The sequence below is a fragment of the Cryptomeria japonica genome, chromosome 11 (assembly GCF_030272615.1).
Source record: "Cryptomeria japonica chromosome 11, Sugi_1.0, whole genome shotgun sequence".
Taxonomy (NCBI): Eukaryota; Viridiplantae; Streptophyta; class Pinopsida; order Cupressales; family Cupressaceae; genus Cryptomeria; species Cryptomeria japonica.
This window is the reverse complement of record NC_081415.1, coordinates 693,489,416-693,513,093: the sequence shown is the minus strand read 5'-3', so window position 1 is coordinate 693,513,093 and position 23,678 is coordinate 693,489,416.

Sequence of the window (23,678 nt, the reverse complement as noted above, 5' to 3'; positions counted from 1 at the left end):
GCGAGGAACAAATGCAGAACACTAATAATCCTTCATACCTTATTAGTGAAGGCAATGATACAAAAAAATTGAGTGCAATAATTCCAATTTTCAGTCTGAGCATGTTAAGTCTATGGATTGGACCTCGCGCGCATGCATTGAATGCATGGCGGTGTTTTTGAAGTAACCGCCAGTTCCCGAAATGATTGCTTACTTCGAAAAGCCAGGAATCGACGTCACTTAAAATATGGTTCAACTTCCACATATTTGGTAATGAATACACCATCAAATCATTAAAATCTGTGGGGCCCACCAACTCCGTACACATATGAACATCCTGAACAGAATTCATGGGGGTTCAAGTAGTTCAAGATGTATGCTGTGTTCAAGGAAAATCTTGCCAAGAAAATTAATTATACCATGCTGCTAACCATTTGTGCTATATTGAACATGTTGAACATGTTTGAACCTCTTGAACTTGGTTCAATGAGTTCAAAACCCAGAGAGAAATAAAGTAACATATCACCAAACAAGAAACTTTTAGAGAGCCGCTGCAAGACATTTAGAGAAAATATTAGTATGAAAAACCTCCCTGCACACCTAGGAACCTATGGAACCTAAATGAACCTAGTTCAAGATGGTTCAACATGTTCACAGAGTTCAACCAATTACCTAAACTTGACATTTGTGATTGAAAAAGGATTTACAGACGTACTAAGGAGTTGAACCGAGGTGTCACAAGAAAGATTAGGACTCTGAATGGAAATTTTATAGGATGATTCGCTATTATCATGAGGAATAAATGATGTAGTAACATAGATATAGACAAAAAGATGAGCAAGGTACAAGATGAAATCAATAAACTTGCAGATAATTTTTTCAACTCACCTGATACACTATCAGTTTTTGAATAGAAGATAACAAATTTTGAGGAAGATTTACTTAAATTGGAAAGAGAAAAAGAGAGAATAGTGAATAAGGCAAAGCATCTGAGATTAAAACTGAGTCCAAGATTGGACTATCTAGCATCACTACAGAAGGAAGTATCCGAGGCACTAATACAGGGACAGAAAACACTGGCAAAGCATTTGCAGCATCTCACCAGTACAGTTAAGAGAACAAAGACAACAATAAGAGATAGTAAAAAGTTTATGGAGAGTATAAAGTTGATTTTGGCAGATCTATTTCAAATTGTAACTACCCAGTTACAAGGTTGAAACTATAAACTCTACTGACATCTTGACAACCTTTGTCATTGATGCCAAAGGGGGAGTAGTGGGATGAGAAATTCAACATCACGAAATCATATTCTCAGGGGGAGCAGACACATTTTTGGTAACATTTTTGGACTTCACATTTTTTATACACTTTTGAAATTTCTCATGAGTGTTGCCATCAATTCCAAAGGGGGAGATTGTTGGCATATGCATACTTCAATGAGACATTTTAGGTGATTGAAGGTTTTGTCATTGATGGCAACCTTGCAATCCTATGGCACAGACAAGTTAGTGCACTGGCATCAGCAGATCACACTCTACATCGGCACTCAGGACACCGACACCGACACAAAGAAAGGAAGTATACCAACAGGATTTTGTTATATTATATTTTGTTTATTATTGTAAAAACTTTGTAAGTCGACTTGGCATGTTGTAAAATGACTCTTATATATAAAAGAGATCATTGTAGACATTTTGTAAGTAAGGAAGTAAGGAAGTAAGTGAAGAAAAGTAAGTGATGTATGCGAAATATTAAGGCAGACCTATTATGTGAAATATAGGTTGAAGGGTTTATGTAAGAAGCAGAGTAGCAACCGGTACTGGATCAGGCATTATAGATGCTATTGTAAATTAGTACAAGATATTTGATTTGTATAATCCACATTGTAAGTCAGTGTGACTTCCCATTGAGCAGTGAGCTCTAGGCAGTTGGCCTTCCTGCATGTGCATACCCCTATTGTAAGTAATATTCTCTTATTGGCCAGTAAGTGAATATTGTGAATATTATTGGCCCTGGGTTTCCTCATTAAATCCTTGTGTTATGGTGTGCTTTTCATGTGGATGTTCTTAATTATGTTTATTACATTATTTCTTGCATACTGGTACACTATTATAATATGTTCTGCATGTTTTAAGTTAAGAAATACTTGTTACCGGGTAGATACTGATTCACCCCCCCCTCTCAGTATCTGTGGGATTCCTAACATTGGTACTCTGCAAGTTATCTTTTTGTCGTGACAATTTCTACTATTTGAGTGTTCTTGATGTTCAGATGTTGATCGATGAATATTTGATAAGTGGTGTTGGTGCAGCTATTGCTAATGATACTAACGTGCTTGTTGGTGTTTCCTAATTATATCCTATTTGTTTTGGTGTTTTGCATTGATCGTTATGCGAGTTCTTGGTGATTTTGTTGATCTGGTGATGTTCTTCGTGTTATGCGGTTGATCTTGGCATGATTTTCAGTGGTATTGAATGTTTGGAGATTTGATTTAGGTCCATGTTATGTCATGTATATCATTATATTGGTCTGGTGGTTGATCTTTATATCATGTGATGTAATTTGGTAATTGTGAGCTAAGGGTTTAGCCGACCTTATTATCAAGGTTGATGAATTGTATAAATAGGTGATGTTGTCATGTAAGTTATGTATAGAGGTTGTGTCTGCACTATCAAAGAGTGGTGTATGTGCAAAAAAGTGATTCATCCTTCAACATTGTGATTGATCAGAGATTTGCATTGCAGAGAAGACAATTGTGCTTAACTGAAACTGTCATTAGGCATGTGCAGATGCTATTATTGTAGTTCATTTCTTTCGGATTGCAATCCAAATCATTTTGTAAGTTAGTGAGACTTCCCTGAGGGTTGTAGCCTTTTAGGTCATTATGTTTTGAGTAGTGAGCTCTAGGCAATGTGCATGCCCCATTGTAATATTTACACATACTACTGCAAAGTATCATCTTATCGTGGGTAGGTTCCCACCATGGTTTTTACCTTAATTGAGTTTTCCACATCAAAATATTGGTTTTGTGTGTCGTGCCTTCAATTTTCTTATCTTTGTTATTGCTGCAGTTTATCAGATCTATATTTGTGGTTAAGTTTGTAGATTTTGTGAAAACTAATTCACCCCCCCTCTTAGTTTTCCTTCATCATTGTTGCCTAACAGTGCTTGCACCAGATTTGGTACACTAGGCTTTCTTTAATTGTTCACCTCCTTCTTTCTTCATACCATCATTTCCTTTTTCTTTGATTTAGTAGTATTTGCCACATTCTTCTTTGTAGCTTTCTCCATACCAACTTCATTTCTGCATTGATTAGCATAATGTCTAGATTGCTTTCACTTGTAACAATTGATGTTTCTTAGAATTGAGTTTACTCAATTTGTCCTAGATCTGCACTGATTAGCTTTGTGACCATAACCATTGCATTTATACAATATCCATGAAAGTTACTATTCATTCTTTTCATTCCAATTGGATTATGATTTTGATTCACAACATGATTTCTATAGTAGTTCGCTTTGTGACCAAACTTCTTGCAATTGCAACATTGGATGCTTCTACAATCTGCAATCTTATGACCAAATTTATTGCATTAAAAATAATAACCATTAAATGATGGGTACCTTTGTACATTGAGTTGATGAACCGGTGGTCTTCTTTGATTTTGGGTTTTGCTTGCATCTTTAGGTTTCTTCTCTGCTTCTACCTTGACTTCATTGTCTTTTTTTTTGTCATTCTAATTTGAACATTCCCTGGGCTGAAATCCTAGTCCAATTTTGTCTAAATTAGATTTATGCATGTTAATTAGGTCTTCCAATAGCTTGCTACTTTCAAGAACCTGTTGGCATTTGCATGAAGATTGCATTAATGATATGTTATGTTGTCATTGATGTCAATTGAAATGGTAATGGTATTTATGATATTGTTGATATTGTTGTTATTGATATAGTCTTGTAACTAGTAGGAAGAGCTTTGAGGAAGATGTTGTAAACTGGTATGTTAGTTTGTGAGTTGAACCAGTAAACTGGTGTATAAGGTTAAACCCTTTCTATGCAATGTAACCGGTAAACCCTACCAGTTCTTTTTGTTAAACCCTAACCAATCAAGTTTGTTGTTTTAAGATCTAATGCTGAGTGGTAATGATGGCGACACATGTGATCATTGAATGAGGATTAGTTTAGATTGTTTTGGTGCATTTGTTTGATTGTCTAGGGAATGAGAAAAGTGGATTGCATCTAATGCATAGCGCATGATGAGTTACAAGTCTGATGAAGTAGTGATCATGGAGTGGTTGGAATTTTATTGAAGAATGTGTATAAGTTGTTATGTAAATCCAACGATCACACTTGAACCGATTTGTTTGTAATCTCTATGAGAGAATTAGGTTTTTGTTGTGTTACTGACCTAATTGATTTGTATTTAAGGTTGATGAAGTTGTTTGTAAAGTTGTTGGCAAAGTGTTGGCTAAAATCAGTTGAGTGTGTGGCTGCCTAACTAGAGAATGGATCCGCAGTTTGAGTAAAAGCAGATTGAAGCTTAAAATGATCCAATCAAGCAAATGTAGTGATATTTAGACAAATCAAGAAAATCTATTGTTTTCTAATAATTACAGCAAAAGTGAAATCCCCTAAATGGGTAATCTCTAACAAGCTTGGTTACTTCTTAAATCTTCTAACAAGGTGGTCCATTAGCTTGGATTCTCAAATCCTCGACTGAGGGTACTACTAACAGGGTATTTTGCTTTTTCATCAAGGCATTTTGTAAATCCCTTGACCAAGTGATTCCTAACATGATCAGTTTTTAACAAGACTTAATGTAGAAGCTTTAATAGGCTTGGCTCCTAATAGGGTAAACTTCAAAAGAGTTCAGATATCTATCTTGTGCGTCTCATCTCACCATGGTTTTTACCTATTTGGGTTTTCCACGTATAAACAATTGTGTCAAGTGGTGAATGTTTTTGTGGTTATGATCTTATTTGTTGATTTGATTGACTACTTAACTATTTTGATAAGGCATGATAACTGGAAGCATTGAGAGATGAAGTATGTTGATAAATGATTAAGCATTTTGATGTTTATAAGATTGAAGTTGTTTATTGTTAAGTTGTTATAACAATTAACTAGTTGATGTTGAGTACTCTTATGAGTATTGATATTGATAGTGAAAGTTTACTTTGTGAGTTTGAATTTGAGATTGGGAAGTTTGTATCAGTTTTTCAGTTTACTGATTCAGCCCCCCTCTCAGTAACCTACCGGATACTTATTCTTTCATCATACCATTAATTGGTATTAGAGCATCTCAGGTCCTCTTTAACCTAAAAGCCTAACCGCTTGAGGAAAAGATCTTGTATATCATGATGAAGAAGGAAGGTCTGAAGTTCAACAAAGATAACTATAGGATATAGAGTGACAAAATGAAGATTTACATTAAGAGTTTGGGAAGTCAGTATTGGGATCATGTAGAAACTTTGTACGTTACACCTACTGGAACTCTAACTGATGATCAAAAGAAAGAAGAACAAGAAAATCATCAAGCATTGGAGGCTATTATTAGTTCCCTATCTGATATTGAATATGTAGATGTTCATGGTCTTGAAACTGCTTATGAAGTATGGAAAAAACTTGAAGAGATTTATAATAGTGATGAACATGTTAAGATTGCTAAAGAGGATAGTCTAAGAGGAAAGTTTGATGACATGAGAATGTCTGAAGGTGAGAATATCCAGCAGTATAGTCAAAGGATAAAAGAGATAGTTGGTGAAATAAAGAGTGCAGGAGGGAAAGTGGAAGATGCCATAGTGATCAGTAAGGTACTGAGAATCCTGCTACCGGTCTATTCTATCTGAGTTGCAGCTATTCAGGAGCTGAAGTCCATTGACAAAACTAAGGTAACTCTTGATTCTATCATTGGCAAACTTACTACTTTTGAATTAAATGGCTATGATGGTAGTGTACAGAAATCAGAATCTGCATTCAGAGCTTCTGTCTCTAACTCATCTATGAGAAAAAGTAGAGATAATTGTCATGGTTATGAATTTAGATCCAGCAGAGATGGTGATGATGAAGACAACTTAGTAGAACTTGAAGCATTGTTGGCAAAATGACGACCTAGAGGTGTAGGGAAATATAGAGGTAAACTACCTTTAAAATGTTTTGCATGCAACAAGATTGGTCATATAGCAGCTAATTGTCCTAATGGTGAAAATGAATACAAGAGAGACAAATTTAAGAAGTATAAGGGAAAAGGAAATAGAGATTGTCTTATTACTATTGACAGTGGTATTACTGATGAAGAATCTGATGATGATGCTAGTGAAGATATTGTGTTTGTAGCTATTAAGGAAGATATACCATATAAAAAGGCACTACTGTCCAAGATGGATAACTCTGATGATTGGATCATTGATAGTAGTTGCTCACATCACATGAATGGTGATCAGAGCAAATTTCTTAAGTTGAAGGAATTTGATGGCAGTGTTATCAGATTTGGCAATGATTCACCCTACATGGTTAAAGGTAAGGGAGTTATTTCTCTTAATGGGAAAAGCAATGCTGACAATGTCTATTGGGTTGAAGGCCTAAATCATAATCTTTTGAGTGTGGCACAACTTAATGACAGAGGATACCCACTTGAGTTTAGAAATGGTATGTGCAAAATATTTGACAACTAAGGTGAATTGATTGCAATCGGGAAACAAACCAGAGGTAATCTATTTCATCTTAATCCTAAAGTTAGCAACTATTTGATTGCAAAAATAGATGATAGCTGGCTTTGGCATAGGAGATTTTGTCATATAAACTTTGATAACATTGTCAAACTGAGCAAGTCCAAGACAGTAAGAGGTCTACCTCAGCTAGACAAACCGATTAATGCTCTTTGTAAAGAATGTCAGTTAGGAAAGATGGCTTCAACTTTCAAGAGAAAGTCCTTCTCAGCAGAGCACTTGTTAGATTTGGTTCATACAGATTTATGTGGACCAATAAAAACAAGAAGCATTCAAGGTGATAGATATTTCATGATCTTCACTGATGATTGTTCAAGGATGATGTGGGTCACATTCTTGAAGGATAAGAATGAAGATTTTGGTAAGTTCAAGGCATTCAGGGCCTTAGCTGAGAAAGAGAGTGGCAAAAAGATAAAATATTTGAGAACAAATCAAGGCAACAAACTTACTTTTGAGGAATTCATTAAGTACTATGATGAGAATGGCATCAAGCGACAACTTTCTGCACCAAGAACATCACAACAAAATGGTATAGCAGAGAGGAACAACCGATCAGTGGTTGAAGCTGCTCGGACAATTTTGATACAAGGAATTGTAGCGAATTTTTTTTGGAAAGAAGTTGTAAGTACAACTATCTACACAATGAATCGAGTTCTGATGAAAAAAGGTAAGGACAAGACCCCTTATGAATGTTGGTATGGAATATCACCCGATGCTAGCTATTTTAAGATATTTGGTAGCAAATGTTTTATTAAAAGAGATGATTATATTAGCAAGTTTGAAGCTAAGAGTGATGAAGGTATATTTCTTGGCTATTCCACCAAGAGTAAGGCCTATAAATGCTTCAACAATTGGACACAAAGAATTATTGAGAGTGTTGATGTTCATGTAGATGAATTTTCTAAAGTCTCAAAAGGAACCGGTTTAGAGAAAAATGATGAAGATCCTTGCATTTTGCTTTTGGAACCTGAAACTGTGAAATAAAAAACTGGTAAAGCAAATCCTGATGTACTTGTTCAACCAAAACAAATAAATTCAGAAGAAGATGATAATGAAGAAGATGAACCTGAGGAGAATGATCATGTTATTCCTAGGTATGTGAGACTGAACCACAGTCCTGAGCAGATTATTGGGGATAAGGATGTTGGAGTACTAACTAGAAGGAAAACAAGAGAGAACTCTTGCATGATCTCCACCATTGAACCTAGAAGTGCTAAGGAGGCATTTGGTGATGATTATTGGGTTAAAACTATGGAGGAGGAATTGGATCAAATTGAGAAGAACAAAACTTGGACCTTGGTACCCCGACTAGTAAACAAGAATGTTATAGGCACTAAATGGGTATTTAAAAAAAAGTTAAATGAAGATGGTGTTGTAGTTCACAACAAGGCAAGATTACACTGCAAGGGTTATGCTCAAGAAGAAGGTGAAGATTATGGCAAAAATTTTGCACTAGTAGCAAGACTGGAAGGTGTCAGAACTTTACTTGCATTTGTAGACCATAAGAAGTTCAAGGTATACCAGATGGATGTTAAGTATGCATTTTTGAATGGAATTTTGGAAGAAGAGGTATACATAGAGCAGCTAGATGGTTATGCATTGACAGATGAGAAAGACATGGTATGCCGATTGCATAAAGCTTTGTATGGATTAAAGCAGGCACCCAGAGCATGGTATGAACGACTTCATACACATCTGATGAAGATAGGATTTGCAAGAACCAATGATTATAGTAATATTTATCACAAGTCTAAAGGAGATGAAATACTGGTTAGTGAAGTATTTGTTGAAATATTATTTTTGGAGGTAATGATGTCATGAGCAGTAGTTTTGTAGATGAAATGAAGAATGAATTTGAAATGTCTTTAGTAGGGGAAATAAAAATTTTCATAGGCTTGCAGATGCAACAAATGAAAAATGGTATTTTCATTACTCAATATAAGTATGTGAAAGAAGTTTTGAAGACTTTTGGCATGAGTGATTGTAAACTAGTTGGAACACCAATGGTTACAGGTTGTAAGTTATCCAAGGAAGATGAATCTAAGTCTGTTGATGAAAAGGAATATAGGTCAATGATTGGAAAATTACACAATGTTATTCATAGTAGACCAGATATTGCCCATGCGGTTGGTATAGTTGCAAGATTTCAGAAGAATCCAAAGGAAGCACACTTGATTACAACCAAGAGATTTTTTAGGTATCTGAAAGGTACAATTGACTATGGATTATGGTATCCATATGAAGGAAACTTTGATTTGAAGGCATACACAAATGCTAATTAGGCAAGAAATGTTGATGACTGAAAAAGTACTACCGGTGGAGCATTCTTTCTAGGAGGAAGGCTAGTTTCATGGAGTAGTAAGAAGCAGAGTTGTACTTCACAATCTACTGCTGAAGCTGAGTATGTTGCAACTTATATGAATTGCACACAAGATATTTGGATGAGGCACATTTTGGAAGGTTTTAAGATGAATATCTCAGAACCTATAAATATTTTATGTGATAATACAAGTGCCAAAAATATTTCTAAGAATCCTGTTTTGCACACTCGCACCAAGCACATTGAATTGAAGTATAACTTTTTCGAGGGAAAAGTTCAAAGTAAAGATGTTTATCTTAGAGCATGTTTCTACCAAGGAGTAGATTGCAATTATCTTTACCAAACCTCTCCCTAAGACCACTTTTGAGTATCTTGGATGTATTCCACAAGGGGAGCGTCAAGTTGCAGTATGTTGTTGATGCACAATGAAATTTTGATATCACATGTTTTACTTTTAATTTGGCATTTTTGTCAAAGGGGGAGAAGAATTACGTGATTAGGAGAAGAATTATGTGACTGGCAAAGGGAAACCAACAACATGCTGAAGACAAACAGAGCATGGTGAATACTTGGTAATGTAAACCAGGATTCCTATTTACCAATTACAACAACAATTAGAGGCGTTGATATTTGTATTGCCATCAATGCCAAAGGGGGATAGTGTTGGCATTTGCATGAAGATTGCATTAATGATATGTTATGTTGTCATTGATGTTAATTGAACTGGTAATGGTATTTATGATATTGTTGATATTGTTGTTATTGATATTGTCTTGTAATTAGTAGGAAGAGCTTTGAGGAAGATGTTGTAAACCAGTATGATAGTTTGTGAGTTGAACCAGTAAACTGATGTATAAGGTTAAACCCTTTCTATGCAATGTAACCGGTAAACCCTACCAATTTTTTTTTTGTTAAACCCTAACCGATCAAGTTTTTTGGTTTAAGATCTCATGATGAGCGGTAATGATGGCGACACATGTGATCATTGAATGAGGATTAGTTCAAAATATTTTGGTGCATTTGTTCATTTGTTTGATTGTCTAGGGAATGAGAAAAGTGGATTGCATCTAATGCATAGCGCATGATGAGTTGCAAGTCCGATGAAGCGGTGATCATGGAGCGGTTGGAATTTTCTTGAAGAATGTGTATAGATTGTTGGCATATGGACACTCCAATGAGACATTGTGTGTGATTGAAGGTTTTTTCATTGATGGCAACATTGCAATCCTATGGCACCGGTAAGACATTACACTGGAAAAGCATTACACAGACAACCTTGCAATCCCATGGCACCGGCAAGACATTATACTGACAAAGCATTATTCAAACAAGAAAGTGCACCGGCATCAACAAGATCATCTACACCGGCACCGGCATAGAAGATGTACACCAACACAGAAGGAAATATGTATACCAGCACAGAGGCCGACAAGATTTTTGATATCTAATATTTTATTTATTATTGTAAGCCGACTTGGCAAATTGTAAAATGACTCTTGTATATAAAAGAGATCATTGTAGTCATTTGTAGGATATGGATAGGAAGCATAATAAATTATAAGGCAGACCTAATGTGCGAATTGTAGGTCAAGGGTATATGTAAAGAACAGAGCAAGAACCGGTACTGAATCTAGCGTTGAAGATGCTATTGTAAAGCAGTACAGATCATTGGATTTGCATAATCCTCATTGTAAGTTAGTGTGACTTCTTATTGAGCAGTGTGCTCTAGGCAGTTGGCCTTCCTGCATGTGCAGGCCCCTATTGTAAGTAATATTCTCTTATTGGCTAGTAAGTGAATATTGTGGGTCACAAATCCCACCAAGGTTTTTCCCACACCGGGTTTCCTCATTAAACATCTTGTGTTATGGTGTTCTTTTCATGTGGATGTTTTTGATTCTGTCATTTACATTAATTTTTACATACTGGTATACTATTACTTTATGTTCTGCATATTTAGTTTTAAGAAAATATCATTACCGGTCAGATACTGATTCACCCCCCCCCTCTCAATATCTGTGGGAACCCTAACAATTGGTATCAGAGCCTGGTCCTCTATTTTCAGAAGCCTAACAGCTTGAGGAAGATCTTGACATCGGTAAAGATGGAAAATCTAATGAAGCAACTTGAAGGAGCTCTGACTGACTATGATTTAGAGAAGTTGAAAAATATCAAATTAGAAGATGATTTAAAAGCAGCTCAGGACATTATTCAGGCACTTCAAGAAAATCTTACTGTTACAAGAAATACGAGGAGAGAACTTTGTGAAAAATTGCAAAATGAGAATGATGAAAAGGAATCACTAAATGATATGATAAGAAAATTGAAACAAGAGATCATGACAACAAAAAATGAAATGCAGGATATGACTATGAGATTTTGCAAAGAGATTGAGGACAGAGAGAAGAATGAAGAAGAGTTGACTAGAAGACTAAGTGATGCAGCAAATGAGAACACAAGACTTAGCTATGAAAATGACATGTTGAAGACAGATTTGATGCATACTCAGAATGATTCAAATGAACTAATGAGACAAAAAGAAATCTTGGAAAGGGAATTGGAAACTGCAAATCAACACAAAGAAAAATTCAAGAAAAGCTCAGAAGAACTTGGTACCTTATTGAAGAATAAAAAACCCAAAGGTGACACTTCTGGAATTGGATTTGAAGTTGGAGAAAGCTCTGGTACTACAAATACCCAGGATCAATGCAAACCGGTAAGACCCTCTAATACTTACAAATTCAATGGAAAATGCTTTAACTGCAATAAATATGGTCATAGGGAAAATGAATGTAGATCTAGGAATTATCAGAACATCAATCCTCCCACCGGTCAATGCTCCAAATGCAACAAAATTGGTCATAACTCTAAAAATTGCAGAATGAATGTAAGATGTTATGTTTGTGGAAGATTTGGTCATTTATCAAATAAATGTAGAACACAAACCAGCATAGGTTATGGGAAAGCTATTCAGAAAAATAATGTAACTTGTTATGCATGTAACAAGATTGGTCATATTGCTAAATTTTGTAGAAGTAAAGGTACACCGATAGACAATAAAAGCACTAGTTTGAAAGGTAAAGAAAAGGTTGAAGAGGTTGAGCAAGGATTCTCAAAACAATGGATTAGAAAAGGTGATCTAAATATTGGGGATACTCCTCCACCGGTAGAACCAACAAATGCTCCACCAATAGGACAATATGATGCTCCACTGGCAGGACAAAGCAATGCTCCACCGACAGGATGTTCTTCATCAAATTGAAGAAAATTATCTTGAGGGTTTGGCAATCTAATGACACATGTGCTACTATTCCCTTGGTTAGAGAAAAGAAGTTGAAAATCATTCATTACCGGTAAATAAAGTTAAGCTAATACATTACCGACAAGCAATTAATGTGGTAGGTAGCAGAAAAGACTTTATAAAATAAGGTTTTTGGCTCCATTTCATTTCATCGTGAATTCAAACTTTCAGAGAGCGCAGAGATTTTTGAGCTAAGGCATTCCGAGCAAAGAGGCAAAGCACTTCAACAATCAATCCATTCAAAGGCAGAAAAAGGTATTTATCATCATGGCATCCTCCTCTGCACCTGAATTCATAAAAAACCCTATAGTAGTCGAGGTTATAAAACGACCTAGGCTTGTGTTTCAGCTAGTTCCCGAGGTAGCTAAGAAAGATGACAACACAGGTGTTTTTTCAAAAATTCCAAAAGGTGTTGTTTATGCAAAAGACCCTAGAATGTATATTCATTGCAACATAGAGGAATTAGGTGATGAAGAAATCAAAAACATGTATAAGTCTGTTATATGTGACAACTCCGAAAATGTGAAACCTGAACATAAAATTGTTGAAACCCTAGGATTCACTAAAATCCTTTGCATTCCTAAATTTCCCAAGGAAGTGGTTAGGATAGTTTTAAGTAGGGTACATGGTTCATTCTTTTGGCTTGACTCAATGCATAAAATTACAAAGGAAGCTGTGAAAGTAGTAACAGGGTTACCCTCCACCGGTAGCAGACCTGACAAAACCAAGAAGGTTTCCAATGACTTGGTAACAAACTTAACTGGTGCAACATCCAACAAGAGATAATTGAGGGTTAATGATGTGACCAATACAAATGTTAGATTTGTTATCATGATTCTAGGTTACAAAGCAACTCATGCTAATAGGCTTAACTCAGTTTCCAGTTTATGCATAAAAAGTGCTTATGACATGGTTAAGGACAATGTAAAAATTGATATCCGTGAATGGTTAAAGGATGAGTTAATTGACAACTTAGCAAAAATCAAGAAGGATAAGAAAGGAACCTTTAGATTTGGAAATTTACTTGTATACTTAATGCTACACATAACCAAACAGGCTCCCAGTATAGGCAACAAGGACTTTGGATTTGACCTACCGGTAGGAAAACAATTGTCTAACCTATTCACCAACATGGGTGAAAATAGAGAAAAGAATATCAATGAGTATTTTCAAGCACTAAAGGTCAAAATGAATAAAAGAATCAGACTATCACAAGAAATTGTCAACAAATACAAGGATGATATATGTTTTGTAATAAAAAAGGATGAGATCTGGATGGAAGCAGTCATCCCAAGGACAGTCTGGGTTACAAAGATGGGGTATGAAACAGATGACCACATAGTGGAAACTTATGCCAAAGCACTTCTGGAAGCCCCCAATGAACCAAAGGAAGAACTATTTGGTAGTGCTGAGACTATTGAAAGTCAAATTCAATCTAAAAAGAGAGTGAAAAAGGTTGAGGCATTTGTGAGAAAAGGAACCAGACAAGCAAAAGCCATAAAGGAAGATGTATTAAAGAAAACTGGCATAACAGAAGATGAGTTGGTAGCCCAACAACCTAAAACTCATTTATCACCGGTAGAAACATCCTTAGAAGGAGATATGCCAGCAACTTTCAAAAGAGTTGTTAGGAAAAGAGATCCCTCATCGGTAACCACTCCTTCACCTAGAAGGACAAGATAGAAGCAAAAAGCTGTGAGATCTCTAGTCAAGAAAGCCACACCTAAGAAGAAGAAGACAAACACTAACTTGGCCCCTCTTGACATATTACTGAATGAGATCACAGAGGAAGGAAAATTGAAGAACATAGGGAAAATCTATGACACCCTATCAGATGATGAGAAAGGACAAGTTGAAGAGAGTGTCATATTACACATGGACATGTATAAAAAGTTTTTGATGCAAGTCCTAAATGAAATTCCTGATGAACTATATAAAAGACTTGAGGCCAGAAGGCAAGGAATAATTGAGTTGGATAAGAAAATAAAAATAGAAAAATTACTTGCAGTATACTCAGTTAACTCACCTAAGGAAATTGATGATCTGATAGCTCAGGCCAACTGGATAGTTTTTTCCACTGCACACCAGCAAATATCACTAATGGCAGGTAGAGCTACTGAAGTTTCAAAGGAAACAGAAAATAGTTGGGATACATTCTTGGTTGAGAAAGAAAAACAAGAAGAATATATGAATCCAAAGCCCATTCTGGTATATCAGAAGGACAAGGATAAAGGGAAAGGTAAAGTTGGTGGACCACCAAGTATCAAGATTAGAGACAACTTACCCCCACCTCCTTTAAATACTCAACCGGTAAAAACAACAACTGCAGAAGATCAACCGATAGCTGAGAGCATGGACACAGAGGATAATAATCCTAATCCTGAAGTCCTATATACTGTGAATGTTGATACTCAGAAGATCAACATAGTGGTAGATAAGGATACAATAGATAAATCAGGAAACAAAGAGCAACTGGCAACAGATTCAAAGAAAAAGATGGAATTTGTAACACCAACAGAGAAACCAATAGAGCTAAAGGCTCCAGAACAGATGCCACTAGTAAGAAATGGTGCAGGAAAACCAATGCTTAAAGAGATGGAGACACAAACAGACCTACCAGAGGTCAATACTAGCATGGTCACTTCCACCGGCACTCAGTTTGTTGGATCACCATCAAATTTAATAGAGGTATTGCTCAAATCTATCAAGAAAATAACTAATTATAGCTCACAAGCTTATAAAGTGATAAATGATTCAATTCCAGTTTTGAAATCAATTGCTCCCAATTGTAATATAGACAACAAAGATTCTTTAGGCCAGTTGGATACACTTTGTAAATATATTTCTGGAAATTTTGAGCAAACAAAGGTAGAAACTGTAAAGCAAAGTGTAGAAAAAGAGAAACAAAAATTCTTTGAGGAAGGATTAAAGAAGTGTAACAGGGAATTTGACACACTTCTACTAGAATTGTGCAATTTATTGAAAGAGCACAAAACTCTGTACAAAGACACCTGTAAGATAAACTTTTTGACCATAGATGTAGACAAAAAGATGAGCAAGGTACAGGAAGAGATAAATAAACTTGCAGATAATTTTGTTAACTCACCCAATGCATTATCAATTTTTGAGGAAAAAATAACTAATTTTGAGGAAGAATTGCTCAAATTAGAAAGAGAGAAAGAGAAAATATTAAACAAGGCAAAATTCTTGAGATCTAAACTAAGTCCAAGATTGGACTATTTAGCATCTCTGCGGAAGGAAATCTCAGAGGCACTAACTCAGGGAAGCAAAACACTGGCAGAGCACTTGCAGCATCTCACCAGTACAGTATACAGAACTAAGATAACAATAAAAGACGGCAAGAAGTTTATGGATGGAATGAACTTAATTTTGGGAGATATTCTTCAGATAATAACCACCCAACTACAAGGTTGAGGTTATGAATTGGTACAACTACAAAATCTACTAACCTTTGTCATTGATGCCAAAGGGGGAGTAGTAGGATGAGAAAATTCAAAGCACGGGGATCACATTCTCAGGGGGAGCTCTCACATTTTTGGTAACATTTTTGGTCTACACATTTTTGGATATCTTTTTTGAAATTTCTCATGAGTGTTGCTATCAATGCCAAAGGGGGAGATTGTTGGCATATGGACACTCCAATGAGACATTGTGTGTGATTGAAGGTTTTGTCATTGATGGCAACCTTGCAATCCTATGGCACCGGTAAGACATTACATCGGCAAAGCATTACACATGCAACCTTGCAATCCCATGGCACCGACAAGACATTACATCGGCAAAGCATTACACAGGCAACCTTGCAATCCCATGGCACCGGCAAGACATTATACCGACAAAGCATTATTCAAACAAGATAGTGCACCGGCATTAGCAAGATCAATCTACACCGGCACCTGCACAGAAGATGTACATCGGCATAGAAGGAAATATGTATACCGGCATAGAGGCCGACATGATTTTTGATATGTAATATTTTGTTTATTATTGTAAGCCGACTTGGCAAATTATAAAATGACTCTTGTATATAAAAGAGATCATTGTAGTCATTTGTAGGATATGGATAGGAAGCATAATAAATTATAAGGTAGACCTAATGTGCGAATTGTAGGTCAAGGGTATATGTAAAGAACAGAGAAAGAACCAGTACTAAATCTAGCATTGAAGATGCTATTGTAAAGCAGTACAAATCATTGGATTTGCATAATCCTCATTGTAAGTTAGTGTGACTTCTTATTGAGCAGTGTGCTCTAGGCAGTTGGCCTTCCTGCATGTGCAGGCCCCTATTGTAAGTAATATTCTCTTATTGGCCAGTAAGTGAATATTGTGGGTTACAAATCCCACCGAGGTTTTTCCCACACCGGGTTTCCTCGTTAAACATCTTGTGTTATGGTGTTCTTTTCATGTGGATGTTTTTGATTCTGTCATTTACATTAATTTTTGCATACCAGTATACTATTACTTTATGTTCTCCATATTTAGTTTTAAGAAAATATCATTACCCTTCAGATACTGATTCACCCCCCCCCTCTTAGTATCTGTGGGAACCCTAACATAGATTGCTATGTAAATCCAATGGTCGCACTTGGACTAATTTTTTTGTAATCTCTATGAGAGAATTAAGTTTTTGTTGTGTTATCGACCTAATTGATTTGTATTTAAGGTCGATGAAGTTGTTTGTAAAGTTGTTGGCAAAGTGTTGGCTGAAATCAGTTGAGTGTGTGGTTGACTAACCAAAGAATGGATCTGCAGTTTGAGTAAAAGCAAATTGAAGCTTAAAAGGATTTGATCAAGCAAATGTAGTGCTATTCAGACATATCAAGAAAACCTGTTGTTTTCTAACAATTACAGCAGAAGTGAAATCCTATAATCGAGTAAGCTCTAACAAGCTTGGTTACTTCTTAAATCCTCTAACAAGGTGGTCCATTAGCTTGGATTCTCAAATCCTCTACCGAGGTTACTCCTAACAGGGTATTTTGCTTTTTCATCAAGGCATTTTATAAATCCCTTGACCAGATGATTCTTAACAGGATCAATTCTTAACAAGACTTATTGTAAAAGCTTTAACAGGCTTGGCTCCTAACAGGGAAAACTTTATAAGAGTTCAGATAGCTAACTTGTGAGTCTCATCTCACCGTGGTTTTTACCTATTTGGGTTTTCCACATATAAACATTTATGTCAAGTGGTGAATGTTTTTGTAGTTATGATCTTATTTGTTAATTTGATTGACCAATTAACTATTCTGATAAGGCATGATAACTGGAAGCATTGAGAGATGAAGTATGTTGATATATGATTAACCATTTTGATGTTTACAAGATTGAAGTTGTTTACTATTAATTTGTTATAACAGTTAATCGGTTGATGTTGAGTATTCTTATGATTATTGATCTTGATAGTGAAAGTTTACTTTGTGAGTTTGAATTTGAGATTGGGAAGTTTGTATCAATTTTTTAGTTTACTGATTTACCCCCCCCCCTCTCAATAATCTATCAGATACTTATTCTTTTATCATACCATCAGAACCTTACTTTCTACCTTGAGCTTCTTGACTTCTTCTTCCAACTTCTCACATTCTTCAGTCTTTAGCTTAATTGAATCTTTCAAGGTTTCTTCCACTTTGTTCTTCTCCTCAAATTTTCAGCATCAGATCTTTAATGGTTTCATTCACCTACTTTAACTAATTATTAACTTCCTTTTGTCTCAATTTGAACTTCCAGATTTGTTCTCTCAGCTTTTGCACACATTCATTCGCTACCTTCACATTCTCTTTCAACTCTTCATTCTCATATTCCACACTTTCTATATCTTCAAGAGCTATCTTCAATTCTTCATCTAGATGATAATCTTTAGTCATACTCATCGATGTCATGATTCAACCAACAAGGATCTCCCTCAAGCGGCTAATCTATCTGACAAGTGACCAAGCTCTGACACCAATTGTTGAATGGACTAGAATACTGAGTGGTAGGGTGAATCAATATTCCCACACTTATAAATTTTTTATAGATATATTAACCTCATCAATTGATCTCATCAACATGAATCAACAAATGCATAATAAACAAACAACAAAACCACAAAATGAGCACCAAATTTTATCTGTGAAAAACCCAAATGGGAAAAACCATGAAGAGGGTTAACTTTCAAGATAATATAACTAGTTATATGGTGATTACAAAATGGCAGCTCACTACCAGTTATCTCATTGCTTGATTACAATGCGGCTCGCTGCAAAAGAAATAAATGAACTGAGGAAAATTGCATCTTGTAATGCATGAGGTCAGTTCCAAGATAAGATTAGGTATCAACTCATAGCAACTCACAACAGATCCAGTAAGTGATTTCTCCAACTTGTCCACAACTGCTTGCAATAGATCTGGTAAGGGATTACTGCAACACTATCTGCACTCCATCAATTGCTTGTAGCAGTTTTGGTAAAGGATTACTGCAATACTCCACTCTATCAACTACTTGTAGTAGATCCAGTAAAGGATTATTGCGACACTATCCGATCTTTCACTTTTCCACATACACCTTTGCTTTCACATATATCATACTCCAATGCTCACATTATATAGTATTCACATACTGCGATGTAATACCCCTCCATGAATCATTCTTATGATAATTATGTTAGATGCTAATGAATCTCATGTGTGCTTCTGACTTCCTTGTTGATGATTGATTTTTTCTTGATTGGGATACTTTATGATGTTATTATGATGATATATTTAGGACATGATAATGATGTTAGGATTTTATGTTAATTCATGCATGATTACAAGTTATTTAGTAGGTGCGATTTACTATCTTGGAATATGATGATGTGTATTGTGCTTAACTTTACTTCATGATCATGTTAAATGAATATGATGTTCGATAATATCTATATGTTATATCTCTTCTATGACTATATGGGGATGAATGGGACGATGTCACATCACTCACTTGTGAGAAATATGTGATGTTGCGATTCTCTTTCACCTGTTCGAGTATTTTTATATGTATATGTATTTGCAAACGTTTGGTGTTATGCAGGTTGTAGGAACAAGGCATTGACTCCACTTGGTTTCACAGGTTTGAGCATGCCTACACAACCTTGATGGAAGTTGTGGGAGATAGCACAAGGCCCATTCCTCTAACCCTAGCCTTTGTTCAAAATTTGAACAATGTTTTTGGTCTTGTGTCAACCCGATTGGAGTGCCACATAGGCAAAGTCTGATAACTTTGGTATGTTGCATGTGAGTATGTGTTTGTGATGCTTTTGGGTTTAATTTGTTGTAGTGTTTTGGTATATATTAATTATAAGTTTTTTTATTATAAGGTTTAATTTAATTTAAATAATTATTTGTATGTGTATAAAATTAAATATAATATATTTATGTGTTTGAATGGTTTTGCCATATTGATTAATTAACAAATTAATATTAATGATCTTACTAACTAAATAAATATAATAAATAATTAAATATTATATTGGAAAGTTATTAATTAAATGATGAGTTGATTTAAGATTTTTAAATAAACTTAACGAATTTAAAATAGATATATATATATATATATACATATGTGTATGTATCTATATATATATGTATATATACATATATCAAAGGAGATACTAGTAAGACCCCTTATGAATTATGATTTGGTCATTCACCTACTCTTAAATATTTTAGAATCTTTGGAAGTAAGTGTTATATCAAAAGAAATGATTCTATTGGAAAGTTTAACCCTAGATGTGATGAAGGAGTATTTCTTGGTTATTCAACTAAAAGAAAAGCATATAGATCTTATAACAAAAGATTGCAGAGAATTGTGGAGAGTGCTAATGTGAAAGTGGATGAGCAGTACAAAGACCAAGTTAAATCTTATGACTGTGAACCGACAGTGGAAATGATCATAACTGAATTGGTATTGCCTATACTAGAACATAATACTGAATCAATTACCTTAGCATCATCAAAACTCAATTGTAACTGAAGAGTAGCACAGAGAACTTGAAAATCAGAAAACACCATCATGCTCTATGTATATGGATATTTGCGCCCCTCAACCAAATATTGATATCCCTAAAACTTAGATTTCTTTCTCTAAAAGGCTTTGCCTTATTTCTCACACAATTTTGACCAACAGAGCAAAAATATTGTTAAACAAAGCTTGGAAAATGACAATAATATATAGCATCCAGGCTGCATTGTTACCGGTTACACCTTGTAATCAATTCATCTTGACTGGTCGCTATCTTAGTTTTGAGTTGATGGATGCCCTATGTTTGTATCACTGACTAACTTGGGCTTCGATGTCATTGGTGACAAATTATTTGTAGTTTCCTTCCATCCATGGATGGTAAAGTTGTATGGATATTCTGGAGAAAACATGAACTATTAGATAGAGAGAAGTAACAGGGTTATAATGTAATTAAGCACCTATCAGATATGCCATAATAAATATGAACACCTGTCTCAAATAAACTTCCCTATCATAGTTGCTCTAGTTTTGAACTGGGAAATAAAGAGAGGAACGAGTTGAGAATATATCTTTTTTCCTTTTTTTTTTTTTTCATTCGATGGGTTTTTTCTCATGTCTCGTTTGGAAAGAGGAGAACTCAATGACCATTTGTTCATCGGAACTAGAAGTAAAGATCATAGTGGATAGGGATCCTGTTAAAACCTCTTTTGAAAAATGGGCCAAACCCGGTCATTTCTCAAAGACACTAGCCAAGGGACCCAATACTACCACCTAGATCTAGAACCTACATGTTGATGCTCACGATTTTGATAGCCATACCAATAATTTGGAAGAGATCTCCCACAAAGTATTTAGTGCTCATTTTGGTCAATTAGCAATAATATCTATTTGGCTAAGTGGGATGTACTTTCACGATGCTCACTTCTCCAATTATGAAGCATGGCTAGGCGATCCTACTCACATTAAACCCAGCTCAGGTAGTTTGGCCGATAGTAATGCTGTGGATAACTAAATATTGAATACTTGTAATAATGTTAACTAAAGTACATTCTCCTGTATTCTCAAACATGCTAAGATTCTTATATTATTGTAAAATCAAGGGTAAATTGATCCCATGAAAAAAAGAGATCAGGAAATGGAAAACTACTAATATCTTCTACAATCTTTGCTTTATTTTCAATATGATACCCAGGGTATATTTGAAGTATACTAAGTATAGCTAGCCTGCTTCTAACATAGCAATATAATTTTTCTTAACATTAAAAGGGAGCAGGATAGAACCATCCTGCTAGCTGCCAGTTACTCTAGCTCTGTTTGATCAACTTAATTCATTCATTTTTTTTTACTGAACATAAATGAGAGAATCTCACATATTTCAATTTCATAATAGCTTCCGGAAGGAACCCTGTCTCTATATTGCAACAATTGGATATACGGATCATGGGGAAATTAATTTCATTTGAGCATTCATAATTGTAATGACTCTCACTTCCATAGGTTACTTTATCACTAGAATATACGCATATCGTTTTAAGAAAAAGATTAAGGAGTATCATTCATTATAAATACAACTCATTGAAAAATGCATTGTTCCACACTGGGGTACATAGTTTACTAAACTAATTCCCATTAGTAAACCTATTCATTTTACTATGTAGATATGAGTCTACAAATATGATCTATTCTATCTATTAATTTTATCGATGGGATTAGCGATCCTTAATTTTTCTACTAAGATCTTAGAGATGATGTATTATCATTTATGATTATACAAGGGAGAATCAAAATGAAAAGAACATTTCACGTTTGATACATATCAAATTATGTATGAATTGCGCCAAACCCTTTTTAGGAATTGTTGGAGATGAAAGATGATGGAAGAAGCATACCATGGAGTGTTGTGAGTTCAAAAGGTGATTTTAATAGTGTTGTTACCTCATATTTCTATGACTATGAGTCCATTTGAGTTTTTGAAAATGGAATGGAAAGAGATTATGAGTAAAACTTCATTTCCCACCATTGTGATAGCAGAAACTGTGGATTCTTTTGCTACATTACAATATCTTACTCCTTATACAGGAGCAACTTTAGCCGAATACTTTATGTATAAAATTAAATATAATATATTTATGTGTTTGAATGGTTTTACCATATTGATTAGTTTACAAATTAATATTAATGCTCTTAGTAACTAAATAAATAATTAAATATTATAATGAAAAGTTATTAATTAAAAGATGAGTTGATTTAAGATTATTAAATAAAATCAATGAATTTAAAATAAACTTAATAAAATATTAAAAGTGTATCTTTTAACTATTGTGAAGTAATAATTTTTGGGGGAAGTTTCCATCTTCCCTTGAGGAATTTTGGGAAGCTACACATTATTATTCTAGAAAATTTCCAAGAAGGGGGGTGGGGGGGACTGTTCTCATTTTCTTGTTTTTGGGGAATTTTCTCGAAAAATATTTTTGAAGAGGATTAGAGTTTTTGGGGTTGCAATTTTTTTGGATTGTTCGTGGATTATTGGGGTTGGCTTGTTGAAACTATATTGAGGTTTGCTTCATAATTATTCTTCCCGGATTTGCGAGCAGAGGTAGGGATTAAATCCCCTTTTGTCTGTGAATTTTTCCTTAGAAGTTTTGTAAAGAAATGATATCAATGTTTGTAAAAAATTATATAACGATTAATTGTGAGATAGCCTATGGAAATTTATTTTGTGCCTAACTTGGTTTCTAGAAATTTAAATTTAAAGTATTAGTAATGAATCTTTGTCGGGGGTTTTAAATTTATAATTTTTATTTATAAATTTTATGTTGGAATCCAAGAACATTGAGAGGGGGGGGGTGAATCAGTGTTTTACCAGAATGTTCAATTTTAACCTTATTATAACATGCATTCACCAACCGGTATATATAATATTGAAAGACGTAAAGCAATCGATAAGGCAATCATACAAATGAATACCATAACACAAAGAATTATACATGGAAAACCTCAAAGAGGAAAAACCACGGTGGGATTTGTGACCCACAATATCAATCCACTGGCCATATGAAAAGATATTACATAATATGGGGGCATGCACTTGCAGGAAGGCTTACAACCTAGAGCACATTGCTCAACACAAAAGAGTCTCACTGAATACAATCACTTTGAATAAGAAAACATAAGACTAAACTCACTTAAATGCATCTGCTATGCCTGATTGAGTTATAGTTCAATCTCTAACTGTTCTGATTCTGAAACCCTAAACCCTTATCAGAATAACCTCCTACATAAATATCCTTATATACATGATCTTTGCATTACTCACAACATACTCTACCCCATACATCAAAATGATCTAATCATCTGACCTAT